This window comes from Leptodactylus fuscus, chromosome 2 (genome assembly GCF_031893055.1).
Source record: "Leptodactylus fuscus isolate aLepFus1 chromosome 2, aLepFus1.hap2, whole genome shotgun sequence".
NCBI classification, from domain to species: domain Eukaryota; kingdom Metazoa; phylum Chordata; class Amphibia; order Anura; family Leptodactylidae; genus Leptodactylus; species Leptodactylus fuscus.
In genome coordinates, this window is record NC_134266.1 from 212376438 (window position 1) to 212392516 (window position 16079).

Consider the following 16079-nt stretch of genomic DNA (forward strand, 5'->3'; position numbering starts at 1 on the left):
GGCAGCAATGGGGACGCGTTCATCGGTGTTTCAGAGCTGGGGCCCGCCCTCATTGCTACGGAGAGCTCATTTGCATATGGTTAAAACAGGTATTTCTACGGAACAGCGCGGCGGAGACCACGACTAAAGGTAGGAGACGAATAGCCTTTCTTAAGGCTATTCCAACGTGGTAATTAGAAAAAAAATGTAGTTTAATGGTAGAATCCCTTTAAAGACAATCGGTCACCACTCCTGACTTTTCTGTTTTAGTAAATACCTGTATTCCTCAGGTGATCTCAATTTATAGCATCTTTTCTTATAATTCTGTGTATACCATTCCACAGGGATGTGCCTTTATACAATCCAGTCTTGCCAGTACTGACTAGACAGTGTGACGTTGTATAAGTACACACACCCAAGCTGGTAACAGAAATTTGTTCAATGTCTGGAGGAAACATACAATGTAGATTTCTAAGTTTTGAAAAGAACATCTCAGGACAGCCAACATTCATTATAAAGGGGTTTCTGAGGCCTCCAATCTATCCCAAGCCAATTATAGTGCTGTTTTGGTGTCTTTAGTAGGAGTATCCGATAAGTAATGCATTAATATCACTTTTTATGCATATGCAAGTCAGCCTCAAGTGCGTCGGATGTGCACCTGATCTGGTAAATCGGACCTACCCCCAATGTGCTTACAGATGATGTGAATATTCATAAAAAATGGTAATGTCACATTGTCACATTACAAAAGTATCTTTTGCTCCTAATAAAGGACCTCACACAAGATTATTATTGATTTGGAAGGCACCTGAAATCCCTTTTAATGAAGCCATACAGGCAGGAGACAATTGTTCATGTCATTGCAGCCTGCCAGACACCTAGCAGGTATTAATTCTCTCGAAAAGGACAGAAATAAAAGGAGGTGACAAGTTCCATTTTTTTCAGTCTGATTATATTGTCTCTTGGCAGTGGAATTGTCTAGAAAGGGGCTGCAGTGCTGTCATAGAGATTAATATGCACATGGCAAACACACATGGCAAGGAATAGATACTGTAATGTTTGTAACTAACCATAATTTATTTTAGCAAAAATGGATGTCATTTCTATTATGTAGATCAGTTATTTCTTCACATATTACAGATTTAACACACACGTGAAGTATAGCATATATCTATTGAGAGTAGTAGCATACTGATAGTAAACCTATTCTACTATGGCAGCTAACATACAGCCTGTATTTTACATACCTATACGTCTTTGGCAGTCTATAGTTCTTTATTAACTGATGCCTACATATTAATGAACAGTATTGTTGGTCTTCTGCTCTCCTAAATGATATCCCGCTGTTTATGTGAGTACAGAATGTTAGTCCTGCCAGTTTGTTCAATTGTATCATATTATAACGGAGGATTCTGTGCCACTATATGGTATTTTCAGAGACCAAGGCATGAAACTGTATGGAAACATTGCAACTTCAAAGTCTTGGCAAGGAATGAAAAGATTTCTTAGATCCCCAGGCAAATGGCCAGGAGCAGACATAAAACGAGGCTCCATCACAAAGCTCTGTGTCTTCCTAAAAACCCTTTTGCCCCTGTCAAGCTCATTTACAGAAATGTACAAAATAGGCAATGCTAGACATAGTGCTTCTGTGCAAGTGATGAAGATGTAACTATAATGGAGAATATGTTTTCGCTTGTATATTGCTGTAAAACCAGTACAGGAAAAGTTAGACTGTAGGCTCATTTGTATCTTGGAGGCATTTTGTGTTCCTAGCAGTAATGAACATATAGAACCACTAAACAAGTTGAGTAGAGCCATGCAACTATATATGGATCTATGCCCACACATGCCTTTTTAATTGTATAGCTAACATTTGGATAACGGGAACAAATGCGGGGGCGGCACACCATTTGATTGGCAGCCGCACTGTTAAGACGGCATCAGATAGAATCTCTGCCACTGTGCAACCTGTCGCTCCCCAGCCTTGCAGAACATTCGCAGAACACAATAGACTGATTGCATACTGCCTAATTTGGTCTGATCTGGAGCTAATAACTAGTTCACATGAAATTATAGGCAAATAATAGATGACTGAATCATTTATTTTATTTAAGTGGGACTTAAAGGGGAATGACTTTATTGTATGTTTTTAGGGCAGTTTTCACATATGATTCTATGTCTCCATTATCAGGAAGTAAAAAAGGTGTAAAAAATCTGTGCCCGATAGAGTCTTACAATAAACAGTGGCCTATTTACTATTGTGGGTATGACTAGACACTGACATACACATGGCGCGTCTTTGGCACATTGTGGAGCATCTCAGGCCCAATGTCGCTCATTTGGGCTTAAATCTTATGACTTGGTATATCTTTATGTATGAATGTTCAGAAAAAGGTGGCATGACTTAAAGCTGCCAAGAATACACTAAAATTGTTTCCTATAATTTTGACTTAAAATAAGCCAACTAAAAGGTAATATAAGTTTAAGTATATACAGTCTAAAGAAGCTCAATTTATTATCCAGCATCAACTACTGTGATAAATCTGATGCATTTTCAGAGTGACTGGCTCAGTTTGTGCTGTTTAACTATAGTAAATCTTAACCAATGTGTATGTCCTATGTTGTATTATTTCAAGGTAGGAACCAAGCTTAGGTTGGTGACAGGGGATTGATATAACAGTGTCAGTAGTATTTAGGGTAGAATGACATTATACTGTGCGTTTCCTACAGCCTCACTGTCAGCTTCAGTACTGCGACATATATAACATACTAGAGGGAGGACCCGGCTTCGCACGGGTATATTACATTTTATGTTTGTGTAGTGGCCCCATAAGAATTGTCCAATTTTGCACTGGTGTATTTTGTATGCGGTTTGTGTGTATGTCCATAAGCGTCATGTGATTATGTGTATCTCATTTTGGATGTCAGTGAAAAACCTGTGATCAGTTGTTATGAATACCTGGAGTAAAGCTGTATCTAATCCTTCCCCGTGTAGTACTGTGTTTAGATGCAAGTATCCAATCCTTGTTGGTGTGGTACTGTGTGCAGATGCACATATCTAATCCTCCCCGTGTGGTATTGTGTTAAGAGGCGCGTATCTAATCCTCCAGTAAGTGAAACTGTGTGCAGACGCGCATATCTAATGACTCTGGTGTGCGGTACTGTGTGCAGATGCACGTATCTAATCCTCCCGTGTGGTATTGTGTGAAGAGGCGCGTATCTAATCCTACGGCATGTGGTACTGTGTGCAGACGCGTGTATCTAATCCTAAGGCATGTGGTACTGTGTGTAGACGCACGTATCTAATCCTACGGTGTGTGGAACTGTGTGTAGACACGTGTATCTAATCCTATGGCATGTAGTACTGTGTGTACACGCACGTATCTAATCCTACGGCATGTGGTACTGTGTGCAGACGCGTGTATCTAATCCTATGGCGTGTACAACTGTGTGAAGACACGTGTATCTAATCCTCCCCTGTGTGGTAGTGTGAAGAGGCGCGTATCTAATCCTATGGCGTGTGGAACTGTGTGTAGAGGCGTGTATCCAATCCCCCGGCATGTGGTACTGTGTGCAGATGCGCATATCTAATCCTATGGCATGTGGTACTGTGTGTGGACGCGCGTATCTAATCCTCCCCCATGTGGTACTGTGTGTAGACACGCGTATCTAATCCTCCCCTGTGTGATACTGTGTGCTGAGACGCGTATCTAATTCTCTGGCTTGTGGTACTGTGTGCAGAGACACGTATCTAATCCTCCAAAGTGTGGTATTGTGTGCAGACACACGTATCTAATCCTTCCCTGTGTGGTATGTTGTGAAGAGGCGCGTATCTAATCCTTTGGTGTGTGGAACTATGTGTAGACGCGCGTATCTAATCCTACTGCATGTGGTACTGTCTGCAGACACGTGTATCTAATCCTATGGCGTGTACAACTGTGTGCAGACGCGCGTATCTAATCCTCTGGAATGTGGAACTGTGTGTAGACGCGTGTATCTAATCCTACGGCATGTGGTACTCTGTGCAGACGCGTGTATCTAATCCTATGGCGTGTACAAATGTGTGCAGACGCACGTATCTAATGCTCTGGAGTGTGGAACTGTGTGTAGACGCCTGTATCTAATCCTTCGGCATGTGGAACCGTGTGCACACACGTGTATCAAATCCTTCAGTGTGTGGAACTGTGTGCAGAAATGCGTATTTAATCCTCTGGTGTGTGGGACTGTGTGGAGACCCATGTATCTAATCCTCTGGCGTGTGATACTGTGTGCTGATCTGTGTATCTAATCCTCTGGAGTGTGGAACTGTGTGTAGACGCCTGTATCTAATGCTTCGGCATGTGGAACCGTGTGCAGGCGCACGTATCTAATCCTATGGCATGTGGTACTGTGTGCAGAAGTGCGCATTTAATCCTCTGGTGTGTGGGACTGTGTGCAGACCCGTGTATCTAATCCTATGGCGTGTACAACTGTGTGAAGACACGTGTATCTAATCCTCCCCTGTATGGTATTGTGTGAAGAGGCGCGTATCTAATCCTACGGTGTGTGGAACTGTGTGTAGACGCGCGTATCCAATCCCCCGGCATGTGGTACTGTGTGCAGATGCGCGTATCTAATCCTATGGCATGTGGTACTGTGTGTAGACGCGCGTATCTAATCCTCCCCGTGTGGTACTGTGTGCAGACGTGCATATGTAATCCTTTGGCGTGTGGAACTATGTGTAGACGTGCGTATCTAATCCTACTGCATGTGGTACTGTGTGCAGACGCATGTATCTAATCCTATGGCATGTACAACTGTGTGCAGATGTGCGTATCTAATCCTCTGGAATGTGGAACTGTGTGCAGACGCGTGTATCTAATCCTATGGCATGTACAACTGTGTGCAGATGTGCGTATCTAATCCTCTGGAATGTGGAATTGTGTGCAGACGCGTGTATCTAATCCTATGGCGTGTACAAATGTGTGCAGACGCACGTATCTAATCCTCTGGAGTGTGGAACTGTGTGTAGATGCCTGTATCTAATCCTTTGGCATGTGAAACCGTGTGCAAATGCACGTATCAAATCCTTCAGTGTGTGGAACTGTGTGCAGAAATGCATATTTAATCCTCTCGTGTGTGGGACTGTGTGCAGACCCGTGTATCTAATCCTCTGGCATGTGATACTGTGTGCTGATCTGTGTATCTAATCCTCTGATGTGTGTATCTCAGCTTGGATATCAGTGTTGGATTGTACATGTGGAGTGACCGTGTGTATTGCAGTTGGAATATGAGTGAAAGTCTTGCAGATTTGTATTGGCTAAGGGGGGGGGGGGGGGGGCACTGTATTTGGAATGCTGTATCTCAGCAACGGTACGTCCAAGCGAGTTGGAGTCTCATCTTAAACCTTCCCGGATATCTGAAGTATCTCTGTACCAAATTTGGTGAAGATCGGTCCAGTCGTTTGGTTCGCATTAGAGTACAGACAGACAGACGGACAGACAGACAGACAGACAGACAGACAGACAGACAAGAATTCATTTTTATAAGATAGGGAGACAATACCACAACAGATGTGAGAAAGTCTGCTTCTTGTCAGCATGAAATGCCATGGGGCAATGAATTAGAGCTACACTGTCTCACTGAGGCATAGCCACATTGCATCATAGGTTCTGCTCACGTCTCCATCTCAGGTGCTATTTGGATTCTCCATCTCAGATTCAAGTGGTCCATCATGGACTAGTGCCATCTGTCCGACAACATATCTGGCTCTGCATCATGTTTTCCACTGTCATTGAAAACCAAACAGATGTTTACAGAGTTTTATCTGTTTTTTCAGAACAAAGTAATGCAATGCCTTGGTTATAACAGAATGTGTTATTGCTATTTAACAAAATTAACACAGATTTACGGATAGCTTGTTTGGGTAAACTTAGCCTGAAAACTCACCAGATTTATCACAGTGGCTGACACTGGAGGATAAGACAGGCGTATCTTTACCCTTCCTAGTCTAACTTTATACCACCTTTTAGGTGTCGGAGGCAGAATTTTACAACATAATGTTAATGTTCTGGCACATTACACTATGTACAATTATTTGAGAAGCTACATCTAAATATCTAACAAGTTAAAAAAAAAAAAAACTAGATGCAACCCATTGCTCCAAATCTGCACATCATTTTATATTGCCATAATCACAAAATTTTATTTTGGCCAATGTATGTAATTTACACCATAAGAACAGTACTAGCAGAGCCATCAAATACTCTACTAGGCAGTAGTCTCTCCTTTCACTTTTTATCATGGGATTAAATATAAAAAAAATTAAAAAAAATTAACTGGTAATGTTTTGGTTCAAAGAATGAGCCTTTGTCAAGCCCAAAGAATGTAATCTTTTCATGGATGCTATTGTCCTTGACTTTTTATTGGATTGCTGTTATCTGACAATTCTATAATCAGCTATCACTGTCACATTATAGTGACTGTATTACAATGGTGGTAGCAAAACCTTGAATGGAGTTCAGTTCTGCAGAAGGATGGAAGACATGAGTACTATATGGCACTTTGGCCGTAATACAGACTGCAAAAGCGATACAGTCATTCAGTAACTTTCATTGCAATAAGATTTTCTAGCCGACCAGTGATGTAGTCTCTGGTATATTATTCAGCAAGTGACTTGTACTTTATATGCAAAGCTTTATAAGCCGTAAAACAAAACGTCAATCACAAAAGCAACTGTAGTTATAAAAGTTTCGAAATTTTTCTGTAAATGTATATAATAGATCCTTTATTCTCATATATATTCTGGGTTGGGACCCTTCCCTGTAGGTTTACCAGGGTGCCAGTCACACCCTTACTTTTATTATAGAGGTTCATTCAGTAACAGTCAAGTCAAGATTGTTTTTTTTTTTTTTTTTTACTTTATAGGTTAGTAAACTTTAACAAAATGCTTTGCTTTATTTAAGTTGCCTTCTCTATTTTTAGTCGTAAATGTATACAGGTAGTTAAAGGGAACTGTTTATTTATGCTGTCTTGGTGACCACACAATAGTTCTTTCTCCAGTGCCGGAGCACAGAACATACTGTAGATGCTATATCCGGGAATATAAAGCCAGAGGATATTAATACATGGCTAAACATGTCTGAAGAAAGTAAAAATAAAACACAAACCAAAAAACCCCACAAGAATATGATTTTTTTTATTGTTGCATAACAATGTGCAGAATATATTTATTATGAAACCCATCTACAGTCTAAATGTTTTACTATAATATTGTCTGCTTTAGACTTCATGACATGATAGCTGAAGGGGAATACTGTATGACATGCAGTAGTCTGAGCAAATTAATAAAAATGTGCACTAAAATATTTTTTGCAGAAAAACGCAGAAATTTAGGTAATAATAGTAATAACTGGTAATATACCTTCAATTCTCATTGTAGAATGATATGGTATAACACTAAAATACGCTATAATATTCTGATTAGTGGGGTTCAACCTGTGCACCTCTAGTGATCAGGAGTGCAGGGTCTATATTAAGACATCCTCAAGGTCAGGAGCCAGGGTGAAGTGTCTACAGTTAGGAATACATCTTTTCTTCTGCCCGGATTCATAGTTGGCACAGTGACCCCTTAATTCTAAGGATTATAGCGGTGCTGGCAATTTAACAGAACCCATCAATAAAGTGATGGCATTTTCTAGTGAAATGCATCACTTGCTACTGTAGGAAAATCTACTTAATAAGCTTAGGGATAGAAGAGACTAGACAGATAAAGATCTTAAGATTTGTACGTCTTAAACAGTGCCAAAAAACAGTAGATTTTGGTCTAAAATTACACAATTGATTAATATGTGTTACTTGGCTTCCAGTCATGAGGAGCAGCTTGTCAGTGTATGTCCAGGAAGAACCTGATGCTCATGTGGGGGTAGCATTACGGAACGGATTTGGGCACTGTGGTGTTGCCATGAGATGGAAATCAGGAGAGGGTTATATACAGTGCCTACAAGTAGTATTCAACCCCCTGCAGATTTAGCAGGTTTACACATTCGGAAGTAACTTGGCATTGTGACATTTGGACTGTAGATCAGCCTGGAAGTGTGAAATGCTCTGCAGCAAACAAGAATGTTATTTCTTTGTTTAATTTTTTTTTAAATTGTGAAAAGTTTATTCAGAGGGTCATTTATTATTCAACCCCTCAAACCACCAGAATTCTGTTTGGTTCCCCTAAAGTATTAAGAAGTAGTTCAGGCACAAAGAACAATGAGCTTCACATGTTTGGATTAATTCTCTCTTTTTCCAGCCTTTTCTGACTATTTAAGACCCTCCCCAAACTTGTGAACAGCACTCATACATGGTCAACATAGGAAAGACAAAGGAGCATTCCAAGGCCATCAGAGACAAGATCGTGGAGGGTCACAAGGCTGGCAAGGGGTACAAAACCCTTTCCAAGGAGTTGGGCCTACCTGTCTCCACTGTTGGGAGCATCATCCGGAAGTGGCAGGCTTATGGAACTACTGTTAGCCTTCCACGGCCTGGACAGCCTTTGAAAGTTTCCTCCCGTGCCGAGGCCAGGCTTGTCCGAACAGTCAAGGCTAACCCAAGGACAACAAGGAAGGAGCTCCGGGAAGATCTCATGGCAGTGGGGACATTGGTTTCAGTCAATACCATAAGTAGCGTACTCCACCGCAATGGTCTCCGTTCCAGACGAGCCCGTAAGGTACCTTTACTTTCAAAGCGTCATGTCAAAGCTCGTCTACAGTTTGCTCATGATCACTTGGAGGACTCTGAGACAGACTGGTTCAAGGTTCTCTGGTCTGATGAGACCAAGATCGAGATCTTTGGTGCCAACCACACACGTGACGTTTGGAGACTGGATGGTACTGCATACGACCCCAAGAATACCATCCCTACAGTCAAGCATGGTGGTGGCAGCATCATGCTGTGGGGCTGCTTCTCAGCCAAGGGGCCTGGCCATCTGGTCCGCATCTATGGGAAGATGGATAGCACGGCCTACCTGGAGATTTTGGCCAAGAACCTCCGCTCCTCCATCAAGGATCTTAAGATGGGTCATCATTTCATCTTCCAACAAGACAACGACCCAAAGCACACAGCCAAGAAAACCAAGGCCTGGTTCAAGAGGGAAAAAATCAAGGTGTTGCAGTGGCCTAGTCAGTCTTCTGACCTTAACCCAATTGAAAACTTGTGAAAGGAGCTCAAAATTAAAGTCCACATGAGACACCCAAAGAACCTAGATAACTTGGAGAAGATCTGCATGGAGGAGTGGGCCAAGATAACTCCAGAGACCTGTGCCGACCTGATCAGGTCTTATAAAAGACGATTATTAGCTGTAATTGAAAACAAGGGTTAATCCACAAAATATTACACCTAGGGGTTGAATAATAATTGACCCACACCTTTATGTTTAAAATTTATTAAAATTTAACTGAGCAACATAACTTTTTGGTTTGTAAGATTTATGCATCTGTTAATAAATCCTGCTCTTGTTTGAAGTTTGAAGGCTCTAACTTATTTGCATCTTATCAAACCTGCTAAATCTGTAGGGGGTTGAATACTACTTGTAGGCACTGTAAATGGTGGCAGAGGGATTTCTTACAAGTTATGACATAGCAGCAGGCCTGATCTAGCCCCCATAAAATAGGTCAGGATGGCCCCATCAAATCCGCTCCTTCCTCACTCCAGCAACTACAAAGATGCTAGTCCATGCCCTCATAATTTCCTGCTTAGATAACTGTAACACCCTTCTTCATGGCCTCCCAGCGAATACTGTCGCACCCCTCCAGTCCACCTTAAACTGTGCTGCTCGCTTAATACACCTCTCCCCCCACTCCCCTCTGCCACACCCTTTACTAGTTACCTGTTGCATAAAAGTCCAGATTCTTTAGTCCAAAACAAAGGTAGAGTTTTATTTCCACTCAAAAATATAGTGCAGCAACAAAAGGAAACAATACGAAAATAAATACCTGCCCGGCTAGGCTCTAACTAAACATAGAATAGGTTACCTCACCTAGAATACCAGAAATCCAAAAGCCAGTAGAATCATTCAGGACACAGCTCCAAAAAATATGACCTCTCAATTGGATCTCCAGCCAAGCTCTACCCAAGGTCTGCTGCTGGAGCTGACTTCTTAAGCCTCCTTGACGAGGAGTCTCTCAACAGCTGAGTCGCTGCCAGAACATCCCCAAAGTGTGGACTGGAGGGCGGTGGAATGACAGGTCCCACTACCAATCCTACCTGTCATTCCTAAAAATCCATCCCAGTAACTGGAACTCTGAAATAACACTCAGCAGACAATAGTTATCTGCTGAGAAATGTTCTTTCTGGAGTTTTCTCATCTCACTCACCTTAGTAGTCTGGTTGAGATGTACACCCCCTCCATTACCTGACCAGCCATCAGCTTACAATTGTTACTGGAATTGTGAATGTCCCATTGAAACCTGGAACTATTAGCTATAGTTTAGCAGCCATGGTCAGTAAGAGGTCTGTGAAAAGCAGTGTTATAGTGGCCATGAGGACCTGTGGAAGTGCAGGGTGGTTCCCTTTAAAGTGATTGGTGCACCATTGCATGTTGCTTATGTGTGTGGGAGGCTGAAGCAGAGAATAACCCCTCAGTGACCTATAGTAGCATGGTATGGTAGTCTGCAGTCAGGTCAATGCCAAGAGGGAATGGGACCATGCAGGGCTGAGCCATTCACTTCAATGGGCCCATAGCAGCTGCATATTCTGTCTTGTCTGTATGCCTCGAGCAGCAGGGGTTACTTTTGGCTGTGGAATTGTGATTAGAGAATGTCTGTTTCCAGGGTGAAAAATAGTAAAGACAGTTCGATATGCCAGATTCACCTGAATGTATCACCTTTTCCCCCAAGAAAATTCATGCCTCCATTGCTAAGATATTAATTTATTTTACAATATACAAATAAACGGTCTGGAGCACCAAGTACAGTCCCAAACTGCTCTAATATGCCGTCCTTCCCCCTCCCTTCTTTGAGTGACAGGCCCAGGAAGATATGCTGAAATCTGGCCTAGTCCTGTGTTCTTGTGTTTGTGCTGGTATATTAGAGCAGTGTGGGGCATAGTAGTATGGAGCAATAGAGCCATCCTCAGTGCTCCAGATTGCTTATTTGCATATTGTGGAATAAACTAATATCTTGGTAACAGAGGCATGATTTTTTATGGGAAAAAGCCATTACATAGAGGAGAGCCTGACCCACCTAAATGTGTTACTGATTTAATATGCTTCACCCTGGTGACAGACTCCATTTAAACCATCCCTGAAATCTGTTGTGATAGTATGATATTAGCATTGTAATGCATTGCGTTAGTGATCAGACCCCTCGGGTTCAAGACCCCTAGGAGGAAGGTCTAATAAATTCAATATAACAAAAGTATAAAAAAAAAAACATTCAAATCACCCCTCTTTCTCTGGGTTACAAATAAAAGTTAATAAACAAACACACATTAGGTACACCTGGTCTACAAACTTATAAAAATATTTTTCCCGTACGGTCAACGCTGTAGTATGAAAAAAAAAAAGTGCCAAAACTGCCGTTGTTTTTGCCTCTAATAAAAATTTGAATAAAAAGTGATCAAAGCAATAGATATACCTCAAAATGGTATAACGAAAAAGTACACCAGGCCCCACAAAAAAAGAAGCCCTATGCACCCCTGTCTACGGGAAAATAAAATAGTAACGGGTGTCAGAATATAGCAACTTTTAGAAAAAACAAACAATATAAATTTGTTTTCCCCAGAATTTTATCGAACCATAGCTTACAGGTGACATGTCATTTTTGCTGCAGAGTGAACACTGTAAAAGAAAGTCACACTTTTCTCCTGTTCCACCCCATTCTGTTTTTTTTGCCAGATTCCCAGTACATTGTACAGAATAATAAATGGTACCATTATGAAGAACAATTTGTACCTCAAACTTTAAGCCCTCATATGGCTCTGTGAATAGAAAAATAAAAAAGTTATGGTGTTTGGAAGGGGCGGGGAGCCAAATGAAAATCAAAAAATGTCACTGGCGGGAAAGGGTTAAAGGAGTTTCCAAATGCAGAAAAGTCTGGTTATTGTTTGCCATTGGAAAAACATATAAGCTACTAATAAACCTTATTGTTCAAATCCAGTTGGATCCTCTCCTAGTCCACACAGCAAAGCGCTCCCTCAGCGTCCCTGTGTCAATGACATACTTGTGCTTGAGCTGGTTGGCTCATTCAATTAGCTAAGCCAACACTTGTCTCCATAAGAGATGATGAAGAGACAGAGGAAGAGACTGGCTAAGCTATTTACTCAGCCAGGCAGTCAGCCCTCTTCATGCTCCTCACTGAGGAAGAAACTGTTCCCTGGTTGAGCTTCTGGGATCAGGGTCTGACATAGACGACTCTCACAGAATTGAACAATAGAGTATAAGTTTAATTTATTGATTAAACACACTTTTGTGCCTTAGATAGACTATTAATACTTTGTGTGCTGTCGAATGATGTACCATGCCATAAAGTAAGTTAAGCACTAATTTATTAGTGGCTTTTCCTCATCACAGGATGTGTGGTTTTGTAGGTTACCACATGTTAAGCTCCGTTCCTACGTCGCTCATATAGACACGTAAACACATGTCAGAGCGGGGCGCTTCAAAACAGATCCCATTGATTTCAATGGGTGCCGGCTTACGCGCGCTACAAATTGAAATCAATGGGAGGCTTTAGCTGGCACCCATTGAACTCAATGGGATCTGTTTTGAAGCGCCTCGCTCTGACATCTGTTTGCGTGTCTAAATGAGCGGCGCGTTACTCTGTGGGAACGGAGCCTTAGTGATAATGGAACGCCTATCAGTTAGAGCTCTCAACAGTAAGTGAGAGAAGGAACAAGTGAGTACCTTTTTTTCCCTTTTAAGCTAAGGCTACATATTGGGAAAATTCAGCTTTTTTGTTGCAGTTTTTATTGAGCAAAAGCCAAGAATGGCTACAAAAGATATGGGAAAAAATATAAAGAGTTCATACAAAGATACCTCACATTATATAAATTCAGCTTGAGAGAAACTCTTCAGTAAACAACACGGAAAAAGCGGCACACAAAAATATAAATAGTACTTATACTTCTATTCAACTCCTGGCTTTGGCTCAAAAAAGGCAACAAAAGCTGCAATAAACAAAGTTGCATTTCTGCAACCTGGGGCCTCAGCCTTATACTAACCCTGGCCGCTCCATGGCTTGCTCCAAATCCTGAATAACCCCTTTTAGGGTCAATGCACACTGAGTTTTTTGGTGAGGATTTTGCTGCTGAATCCGCATTAGAATCCACGTGGAAAAAAGCCTCCCCATAGAGTTCTATCGGTTCCACTCGCTTTATTTTTCCACTCGCGGAATTTTTCCGCTAGTGGAAAAAAAGCTTCCTTCAGGTTGATTCCGCCTGCAAAAACCAACGCAGTTAATAGGAGGCAGAAAATCCACATCGTGGATTTGGGCGCGGATTTGGACACCAAATTGCCAAAAACTGTGCGGGAAAAACCGCTAGCGTTTTTTTCAAGGTCCATATACAGTGCTAGAGGAAAACACAAAAGCGAAAAAAAAAAACATTTCCTAATTCCTGAAGCAGATTTTTTCCTCGCCAAAAAACTCAGTGTGAATGGACCCTAAGTCAAATCACTGGCATCTCCATCCTGGATTGTGGCTACCGCATGGTACATTGTGTGGAAGCAAGCTTATACTAATGAAATCATACCAATAACATCACCAATATCCCACTCACCATTTCATTAAAAGGTATTAAATGTCATCAGGAACATGTAACTTCAAGATTAAATCAATTTCCTCAGAATGTTCTTATTATTGGCTTTGAAAAATCAATAACACATTAGTGTTAACATTTATAACATTAACTTCAACTTAACAAATCAGTCTAACAAAATTATAGGAAGAGTTAAAATGACATTTACATGATTGCAAAGTTATAGTTATGTAGCTTACCGTAGTAATTTGTCAAAGTACATGGTGTATCCAGATCATCTATTATGTCACTGTCTACATGTACCGTATTTTTCGGACTATAAGACGCACCCAGGTTTTAGAGGAGAAAAATAGGGAAAAAAAAAATTTCAGGCAAAAAATGGTAAAATATTTAATGTATGAGAGTTGTAGTTTTGGAACAGCTGCAAGGCCACATTGACAGGTGACCCTGCAGCTGTACGGGGATGTTTAGGGCGTTTTTTTTGTGGGGCCAGGTGTACTTTTTAGTTATACCATTTTGGGAAATGTTTATTGCTTAGATCACCTATTATGTAATTCAGAGGCAAAACAGAGAGAAAAACCCAGCGGTTTAGCACTTTTGATTTTGACGTTCACTGTACATAAAACTATTAGTAGACTGGGCATTTTCAGACACAGGGATACCTAATGTATATGTTTCACAGTAATGTTATACTTTTATATGTATTCTAGGGAAAGGAGGTGAACTTTTATTTATTTTATTTTTCATTATATTTTTTTTTTTACTATTTTATTATCCCCCGCCTAGGGGGCTTGAACCTGCAGTCATTTGATTGCAAGTCCCATAGACGGCAATACAAGTGTATTGCCGTCTCTGGGAGATTCTATACATTACTATCGCGGCGTGTCATAGACCAGCCGCGATAGTAATATATATGTATGACAGGCCTCGGAGCCTTCATTAGGCTCCCAGCTGTCATCGGAACAGGTCGGCTCCTGCGGCCTCGCCGTGCAGGAGCCGGCCTGCATCACTAAAGGTATGGGGCCGGTGGGGACCGGCCCCGGGGCTAACTGACTGCCGGGACCTGCGGAGGAGGAGCGGATTTACAGCATGCCACCGCTGGTTTTCTTCAGCGGCAGGAGCGTGGCAATCTGCAGGCCCCGGCAGCTAAGACACTCCCCGGCGGGGAGTGTCTTAGCTGCCGGGGCCTGCAGATTGTCACGCTCCTGCCGCTGCAGAAAACCAGCGGGGGCAGTAGCGCGGCCATGCTGCAAATCCGCTCCTCCCCCCACATTCAGACTATAAGACGCACCCTCATTTTCCTCCGAAATTTTGGGGAAAAAAAGTGCGTCTTATAGTCCAAAAAATACGGTATATTCTACACGCGGCTGTATAATGTGAGTGTACTCTCGTGGATTTTGTGGCAAGACTACAGCGGAGACTCATAAGATTTTTTTTTCCACAGTGTTTTTCACAGAGTTTTCCTCTGTGTAATTTTGGCCTCTATTATACCTATATGGAAATCCTCAATGTTTACATAAGTATAATTGACGTGCTGCGATTTTCAAAAACGCATTTTTAAAATCGCAGCATGTCCACTACAGATTTCTTTCTGCAATGTGTGGATACGATTAGCCAAAATCCCATCCCAGGTAATGTAAAACACGTCTTTTTGCCGCAGCCAAAACACATATAGTTCTGCCTTCAAGATTTCATTGGCTTCTAGAAGAGAGTACAGGTCTGAAGGTTTTTTTCTTTCCCCTTATCAGTATGTCTTTGGAGTGTGGGAGGAAACCCACGTAAACATGGGGAGAACATACAAACTCCTTGCAGATGTTGTCCTTGGCAGGATTCGAACCCAGGACTCCAGCAAAGCAAGACTGAAGTGCTAACCACTGAGCCACCATGTTGCCTAGGACTGAAGTTTTTTTTTTAAAATTCACAACCAATGGAATTCATCGTAGAAATCACTGAAGGATAGAAAAGTTCTGGTTTTCTCTGCTGCAGACCCCATTACAGTCAATAACTATGTAATATCTGTTTTAGCGGTCTGGCTCTTCAATGTTCACATCCCCTAGTGGACCCAAACGATGTAGAGCACAACGCTAGTGTGAAGGTAGCATAACATAGCCATGCTGAGGTTTGGTCACATTTATTTTAATGTTTTCTAATCCTGCAGAACGTGTGTGTTTTTGTGTATGCCTTTATGTGAAAAGGAAGTTTCATAACGTTATTGTGTGGACCATAGAATTCTCACATTTATCTAATAATACTGTAAGGGCAGGTTTCTAGTGAAAAATGTGAACATAATTGTGTGTTTTCATAAGGAAGGTGACCTTTTTCCTCTTCCACTGTGTAAAACCTGGGAAATGGCTGATGTGTTGGAGTGGGAGGGAAAGAGA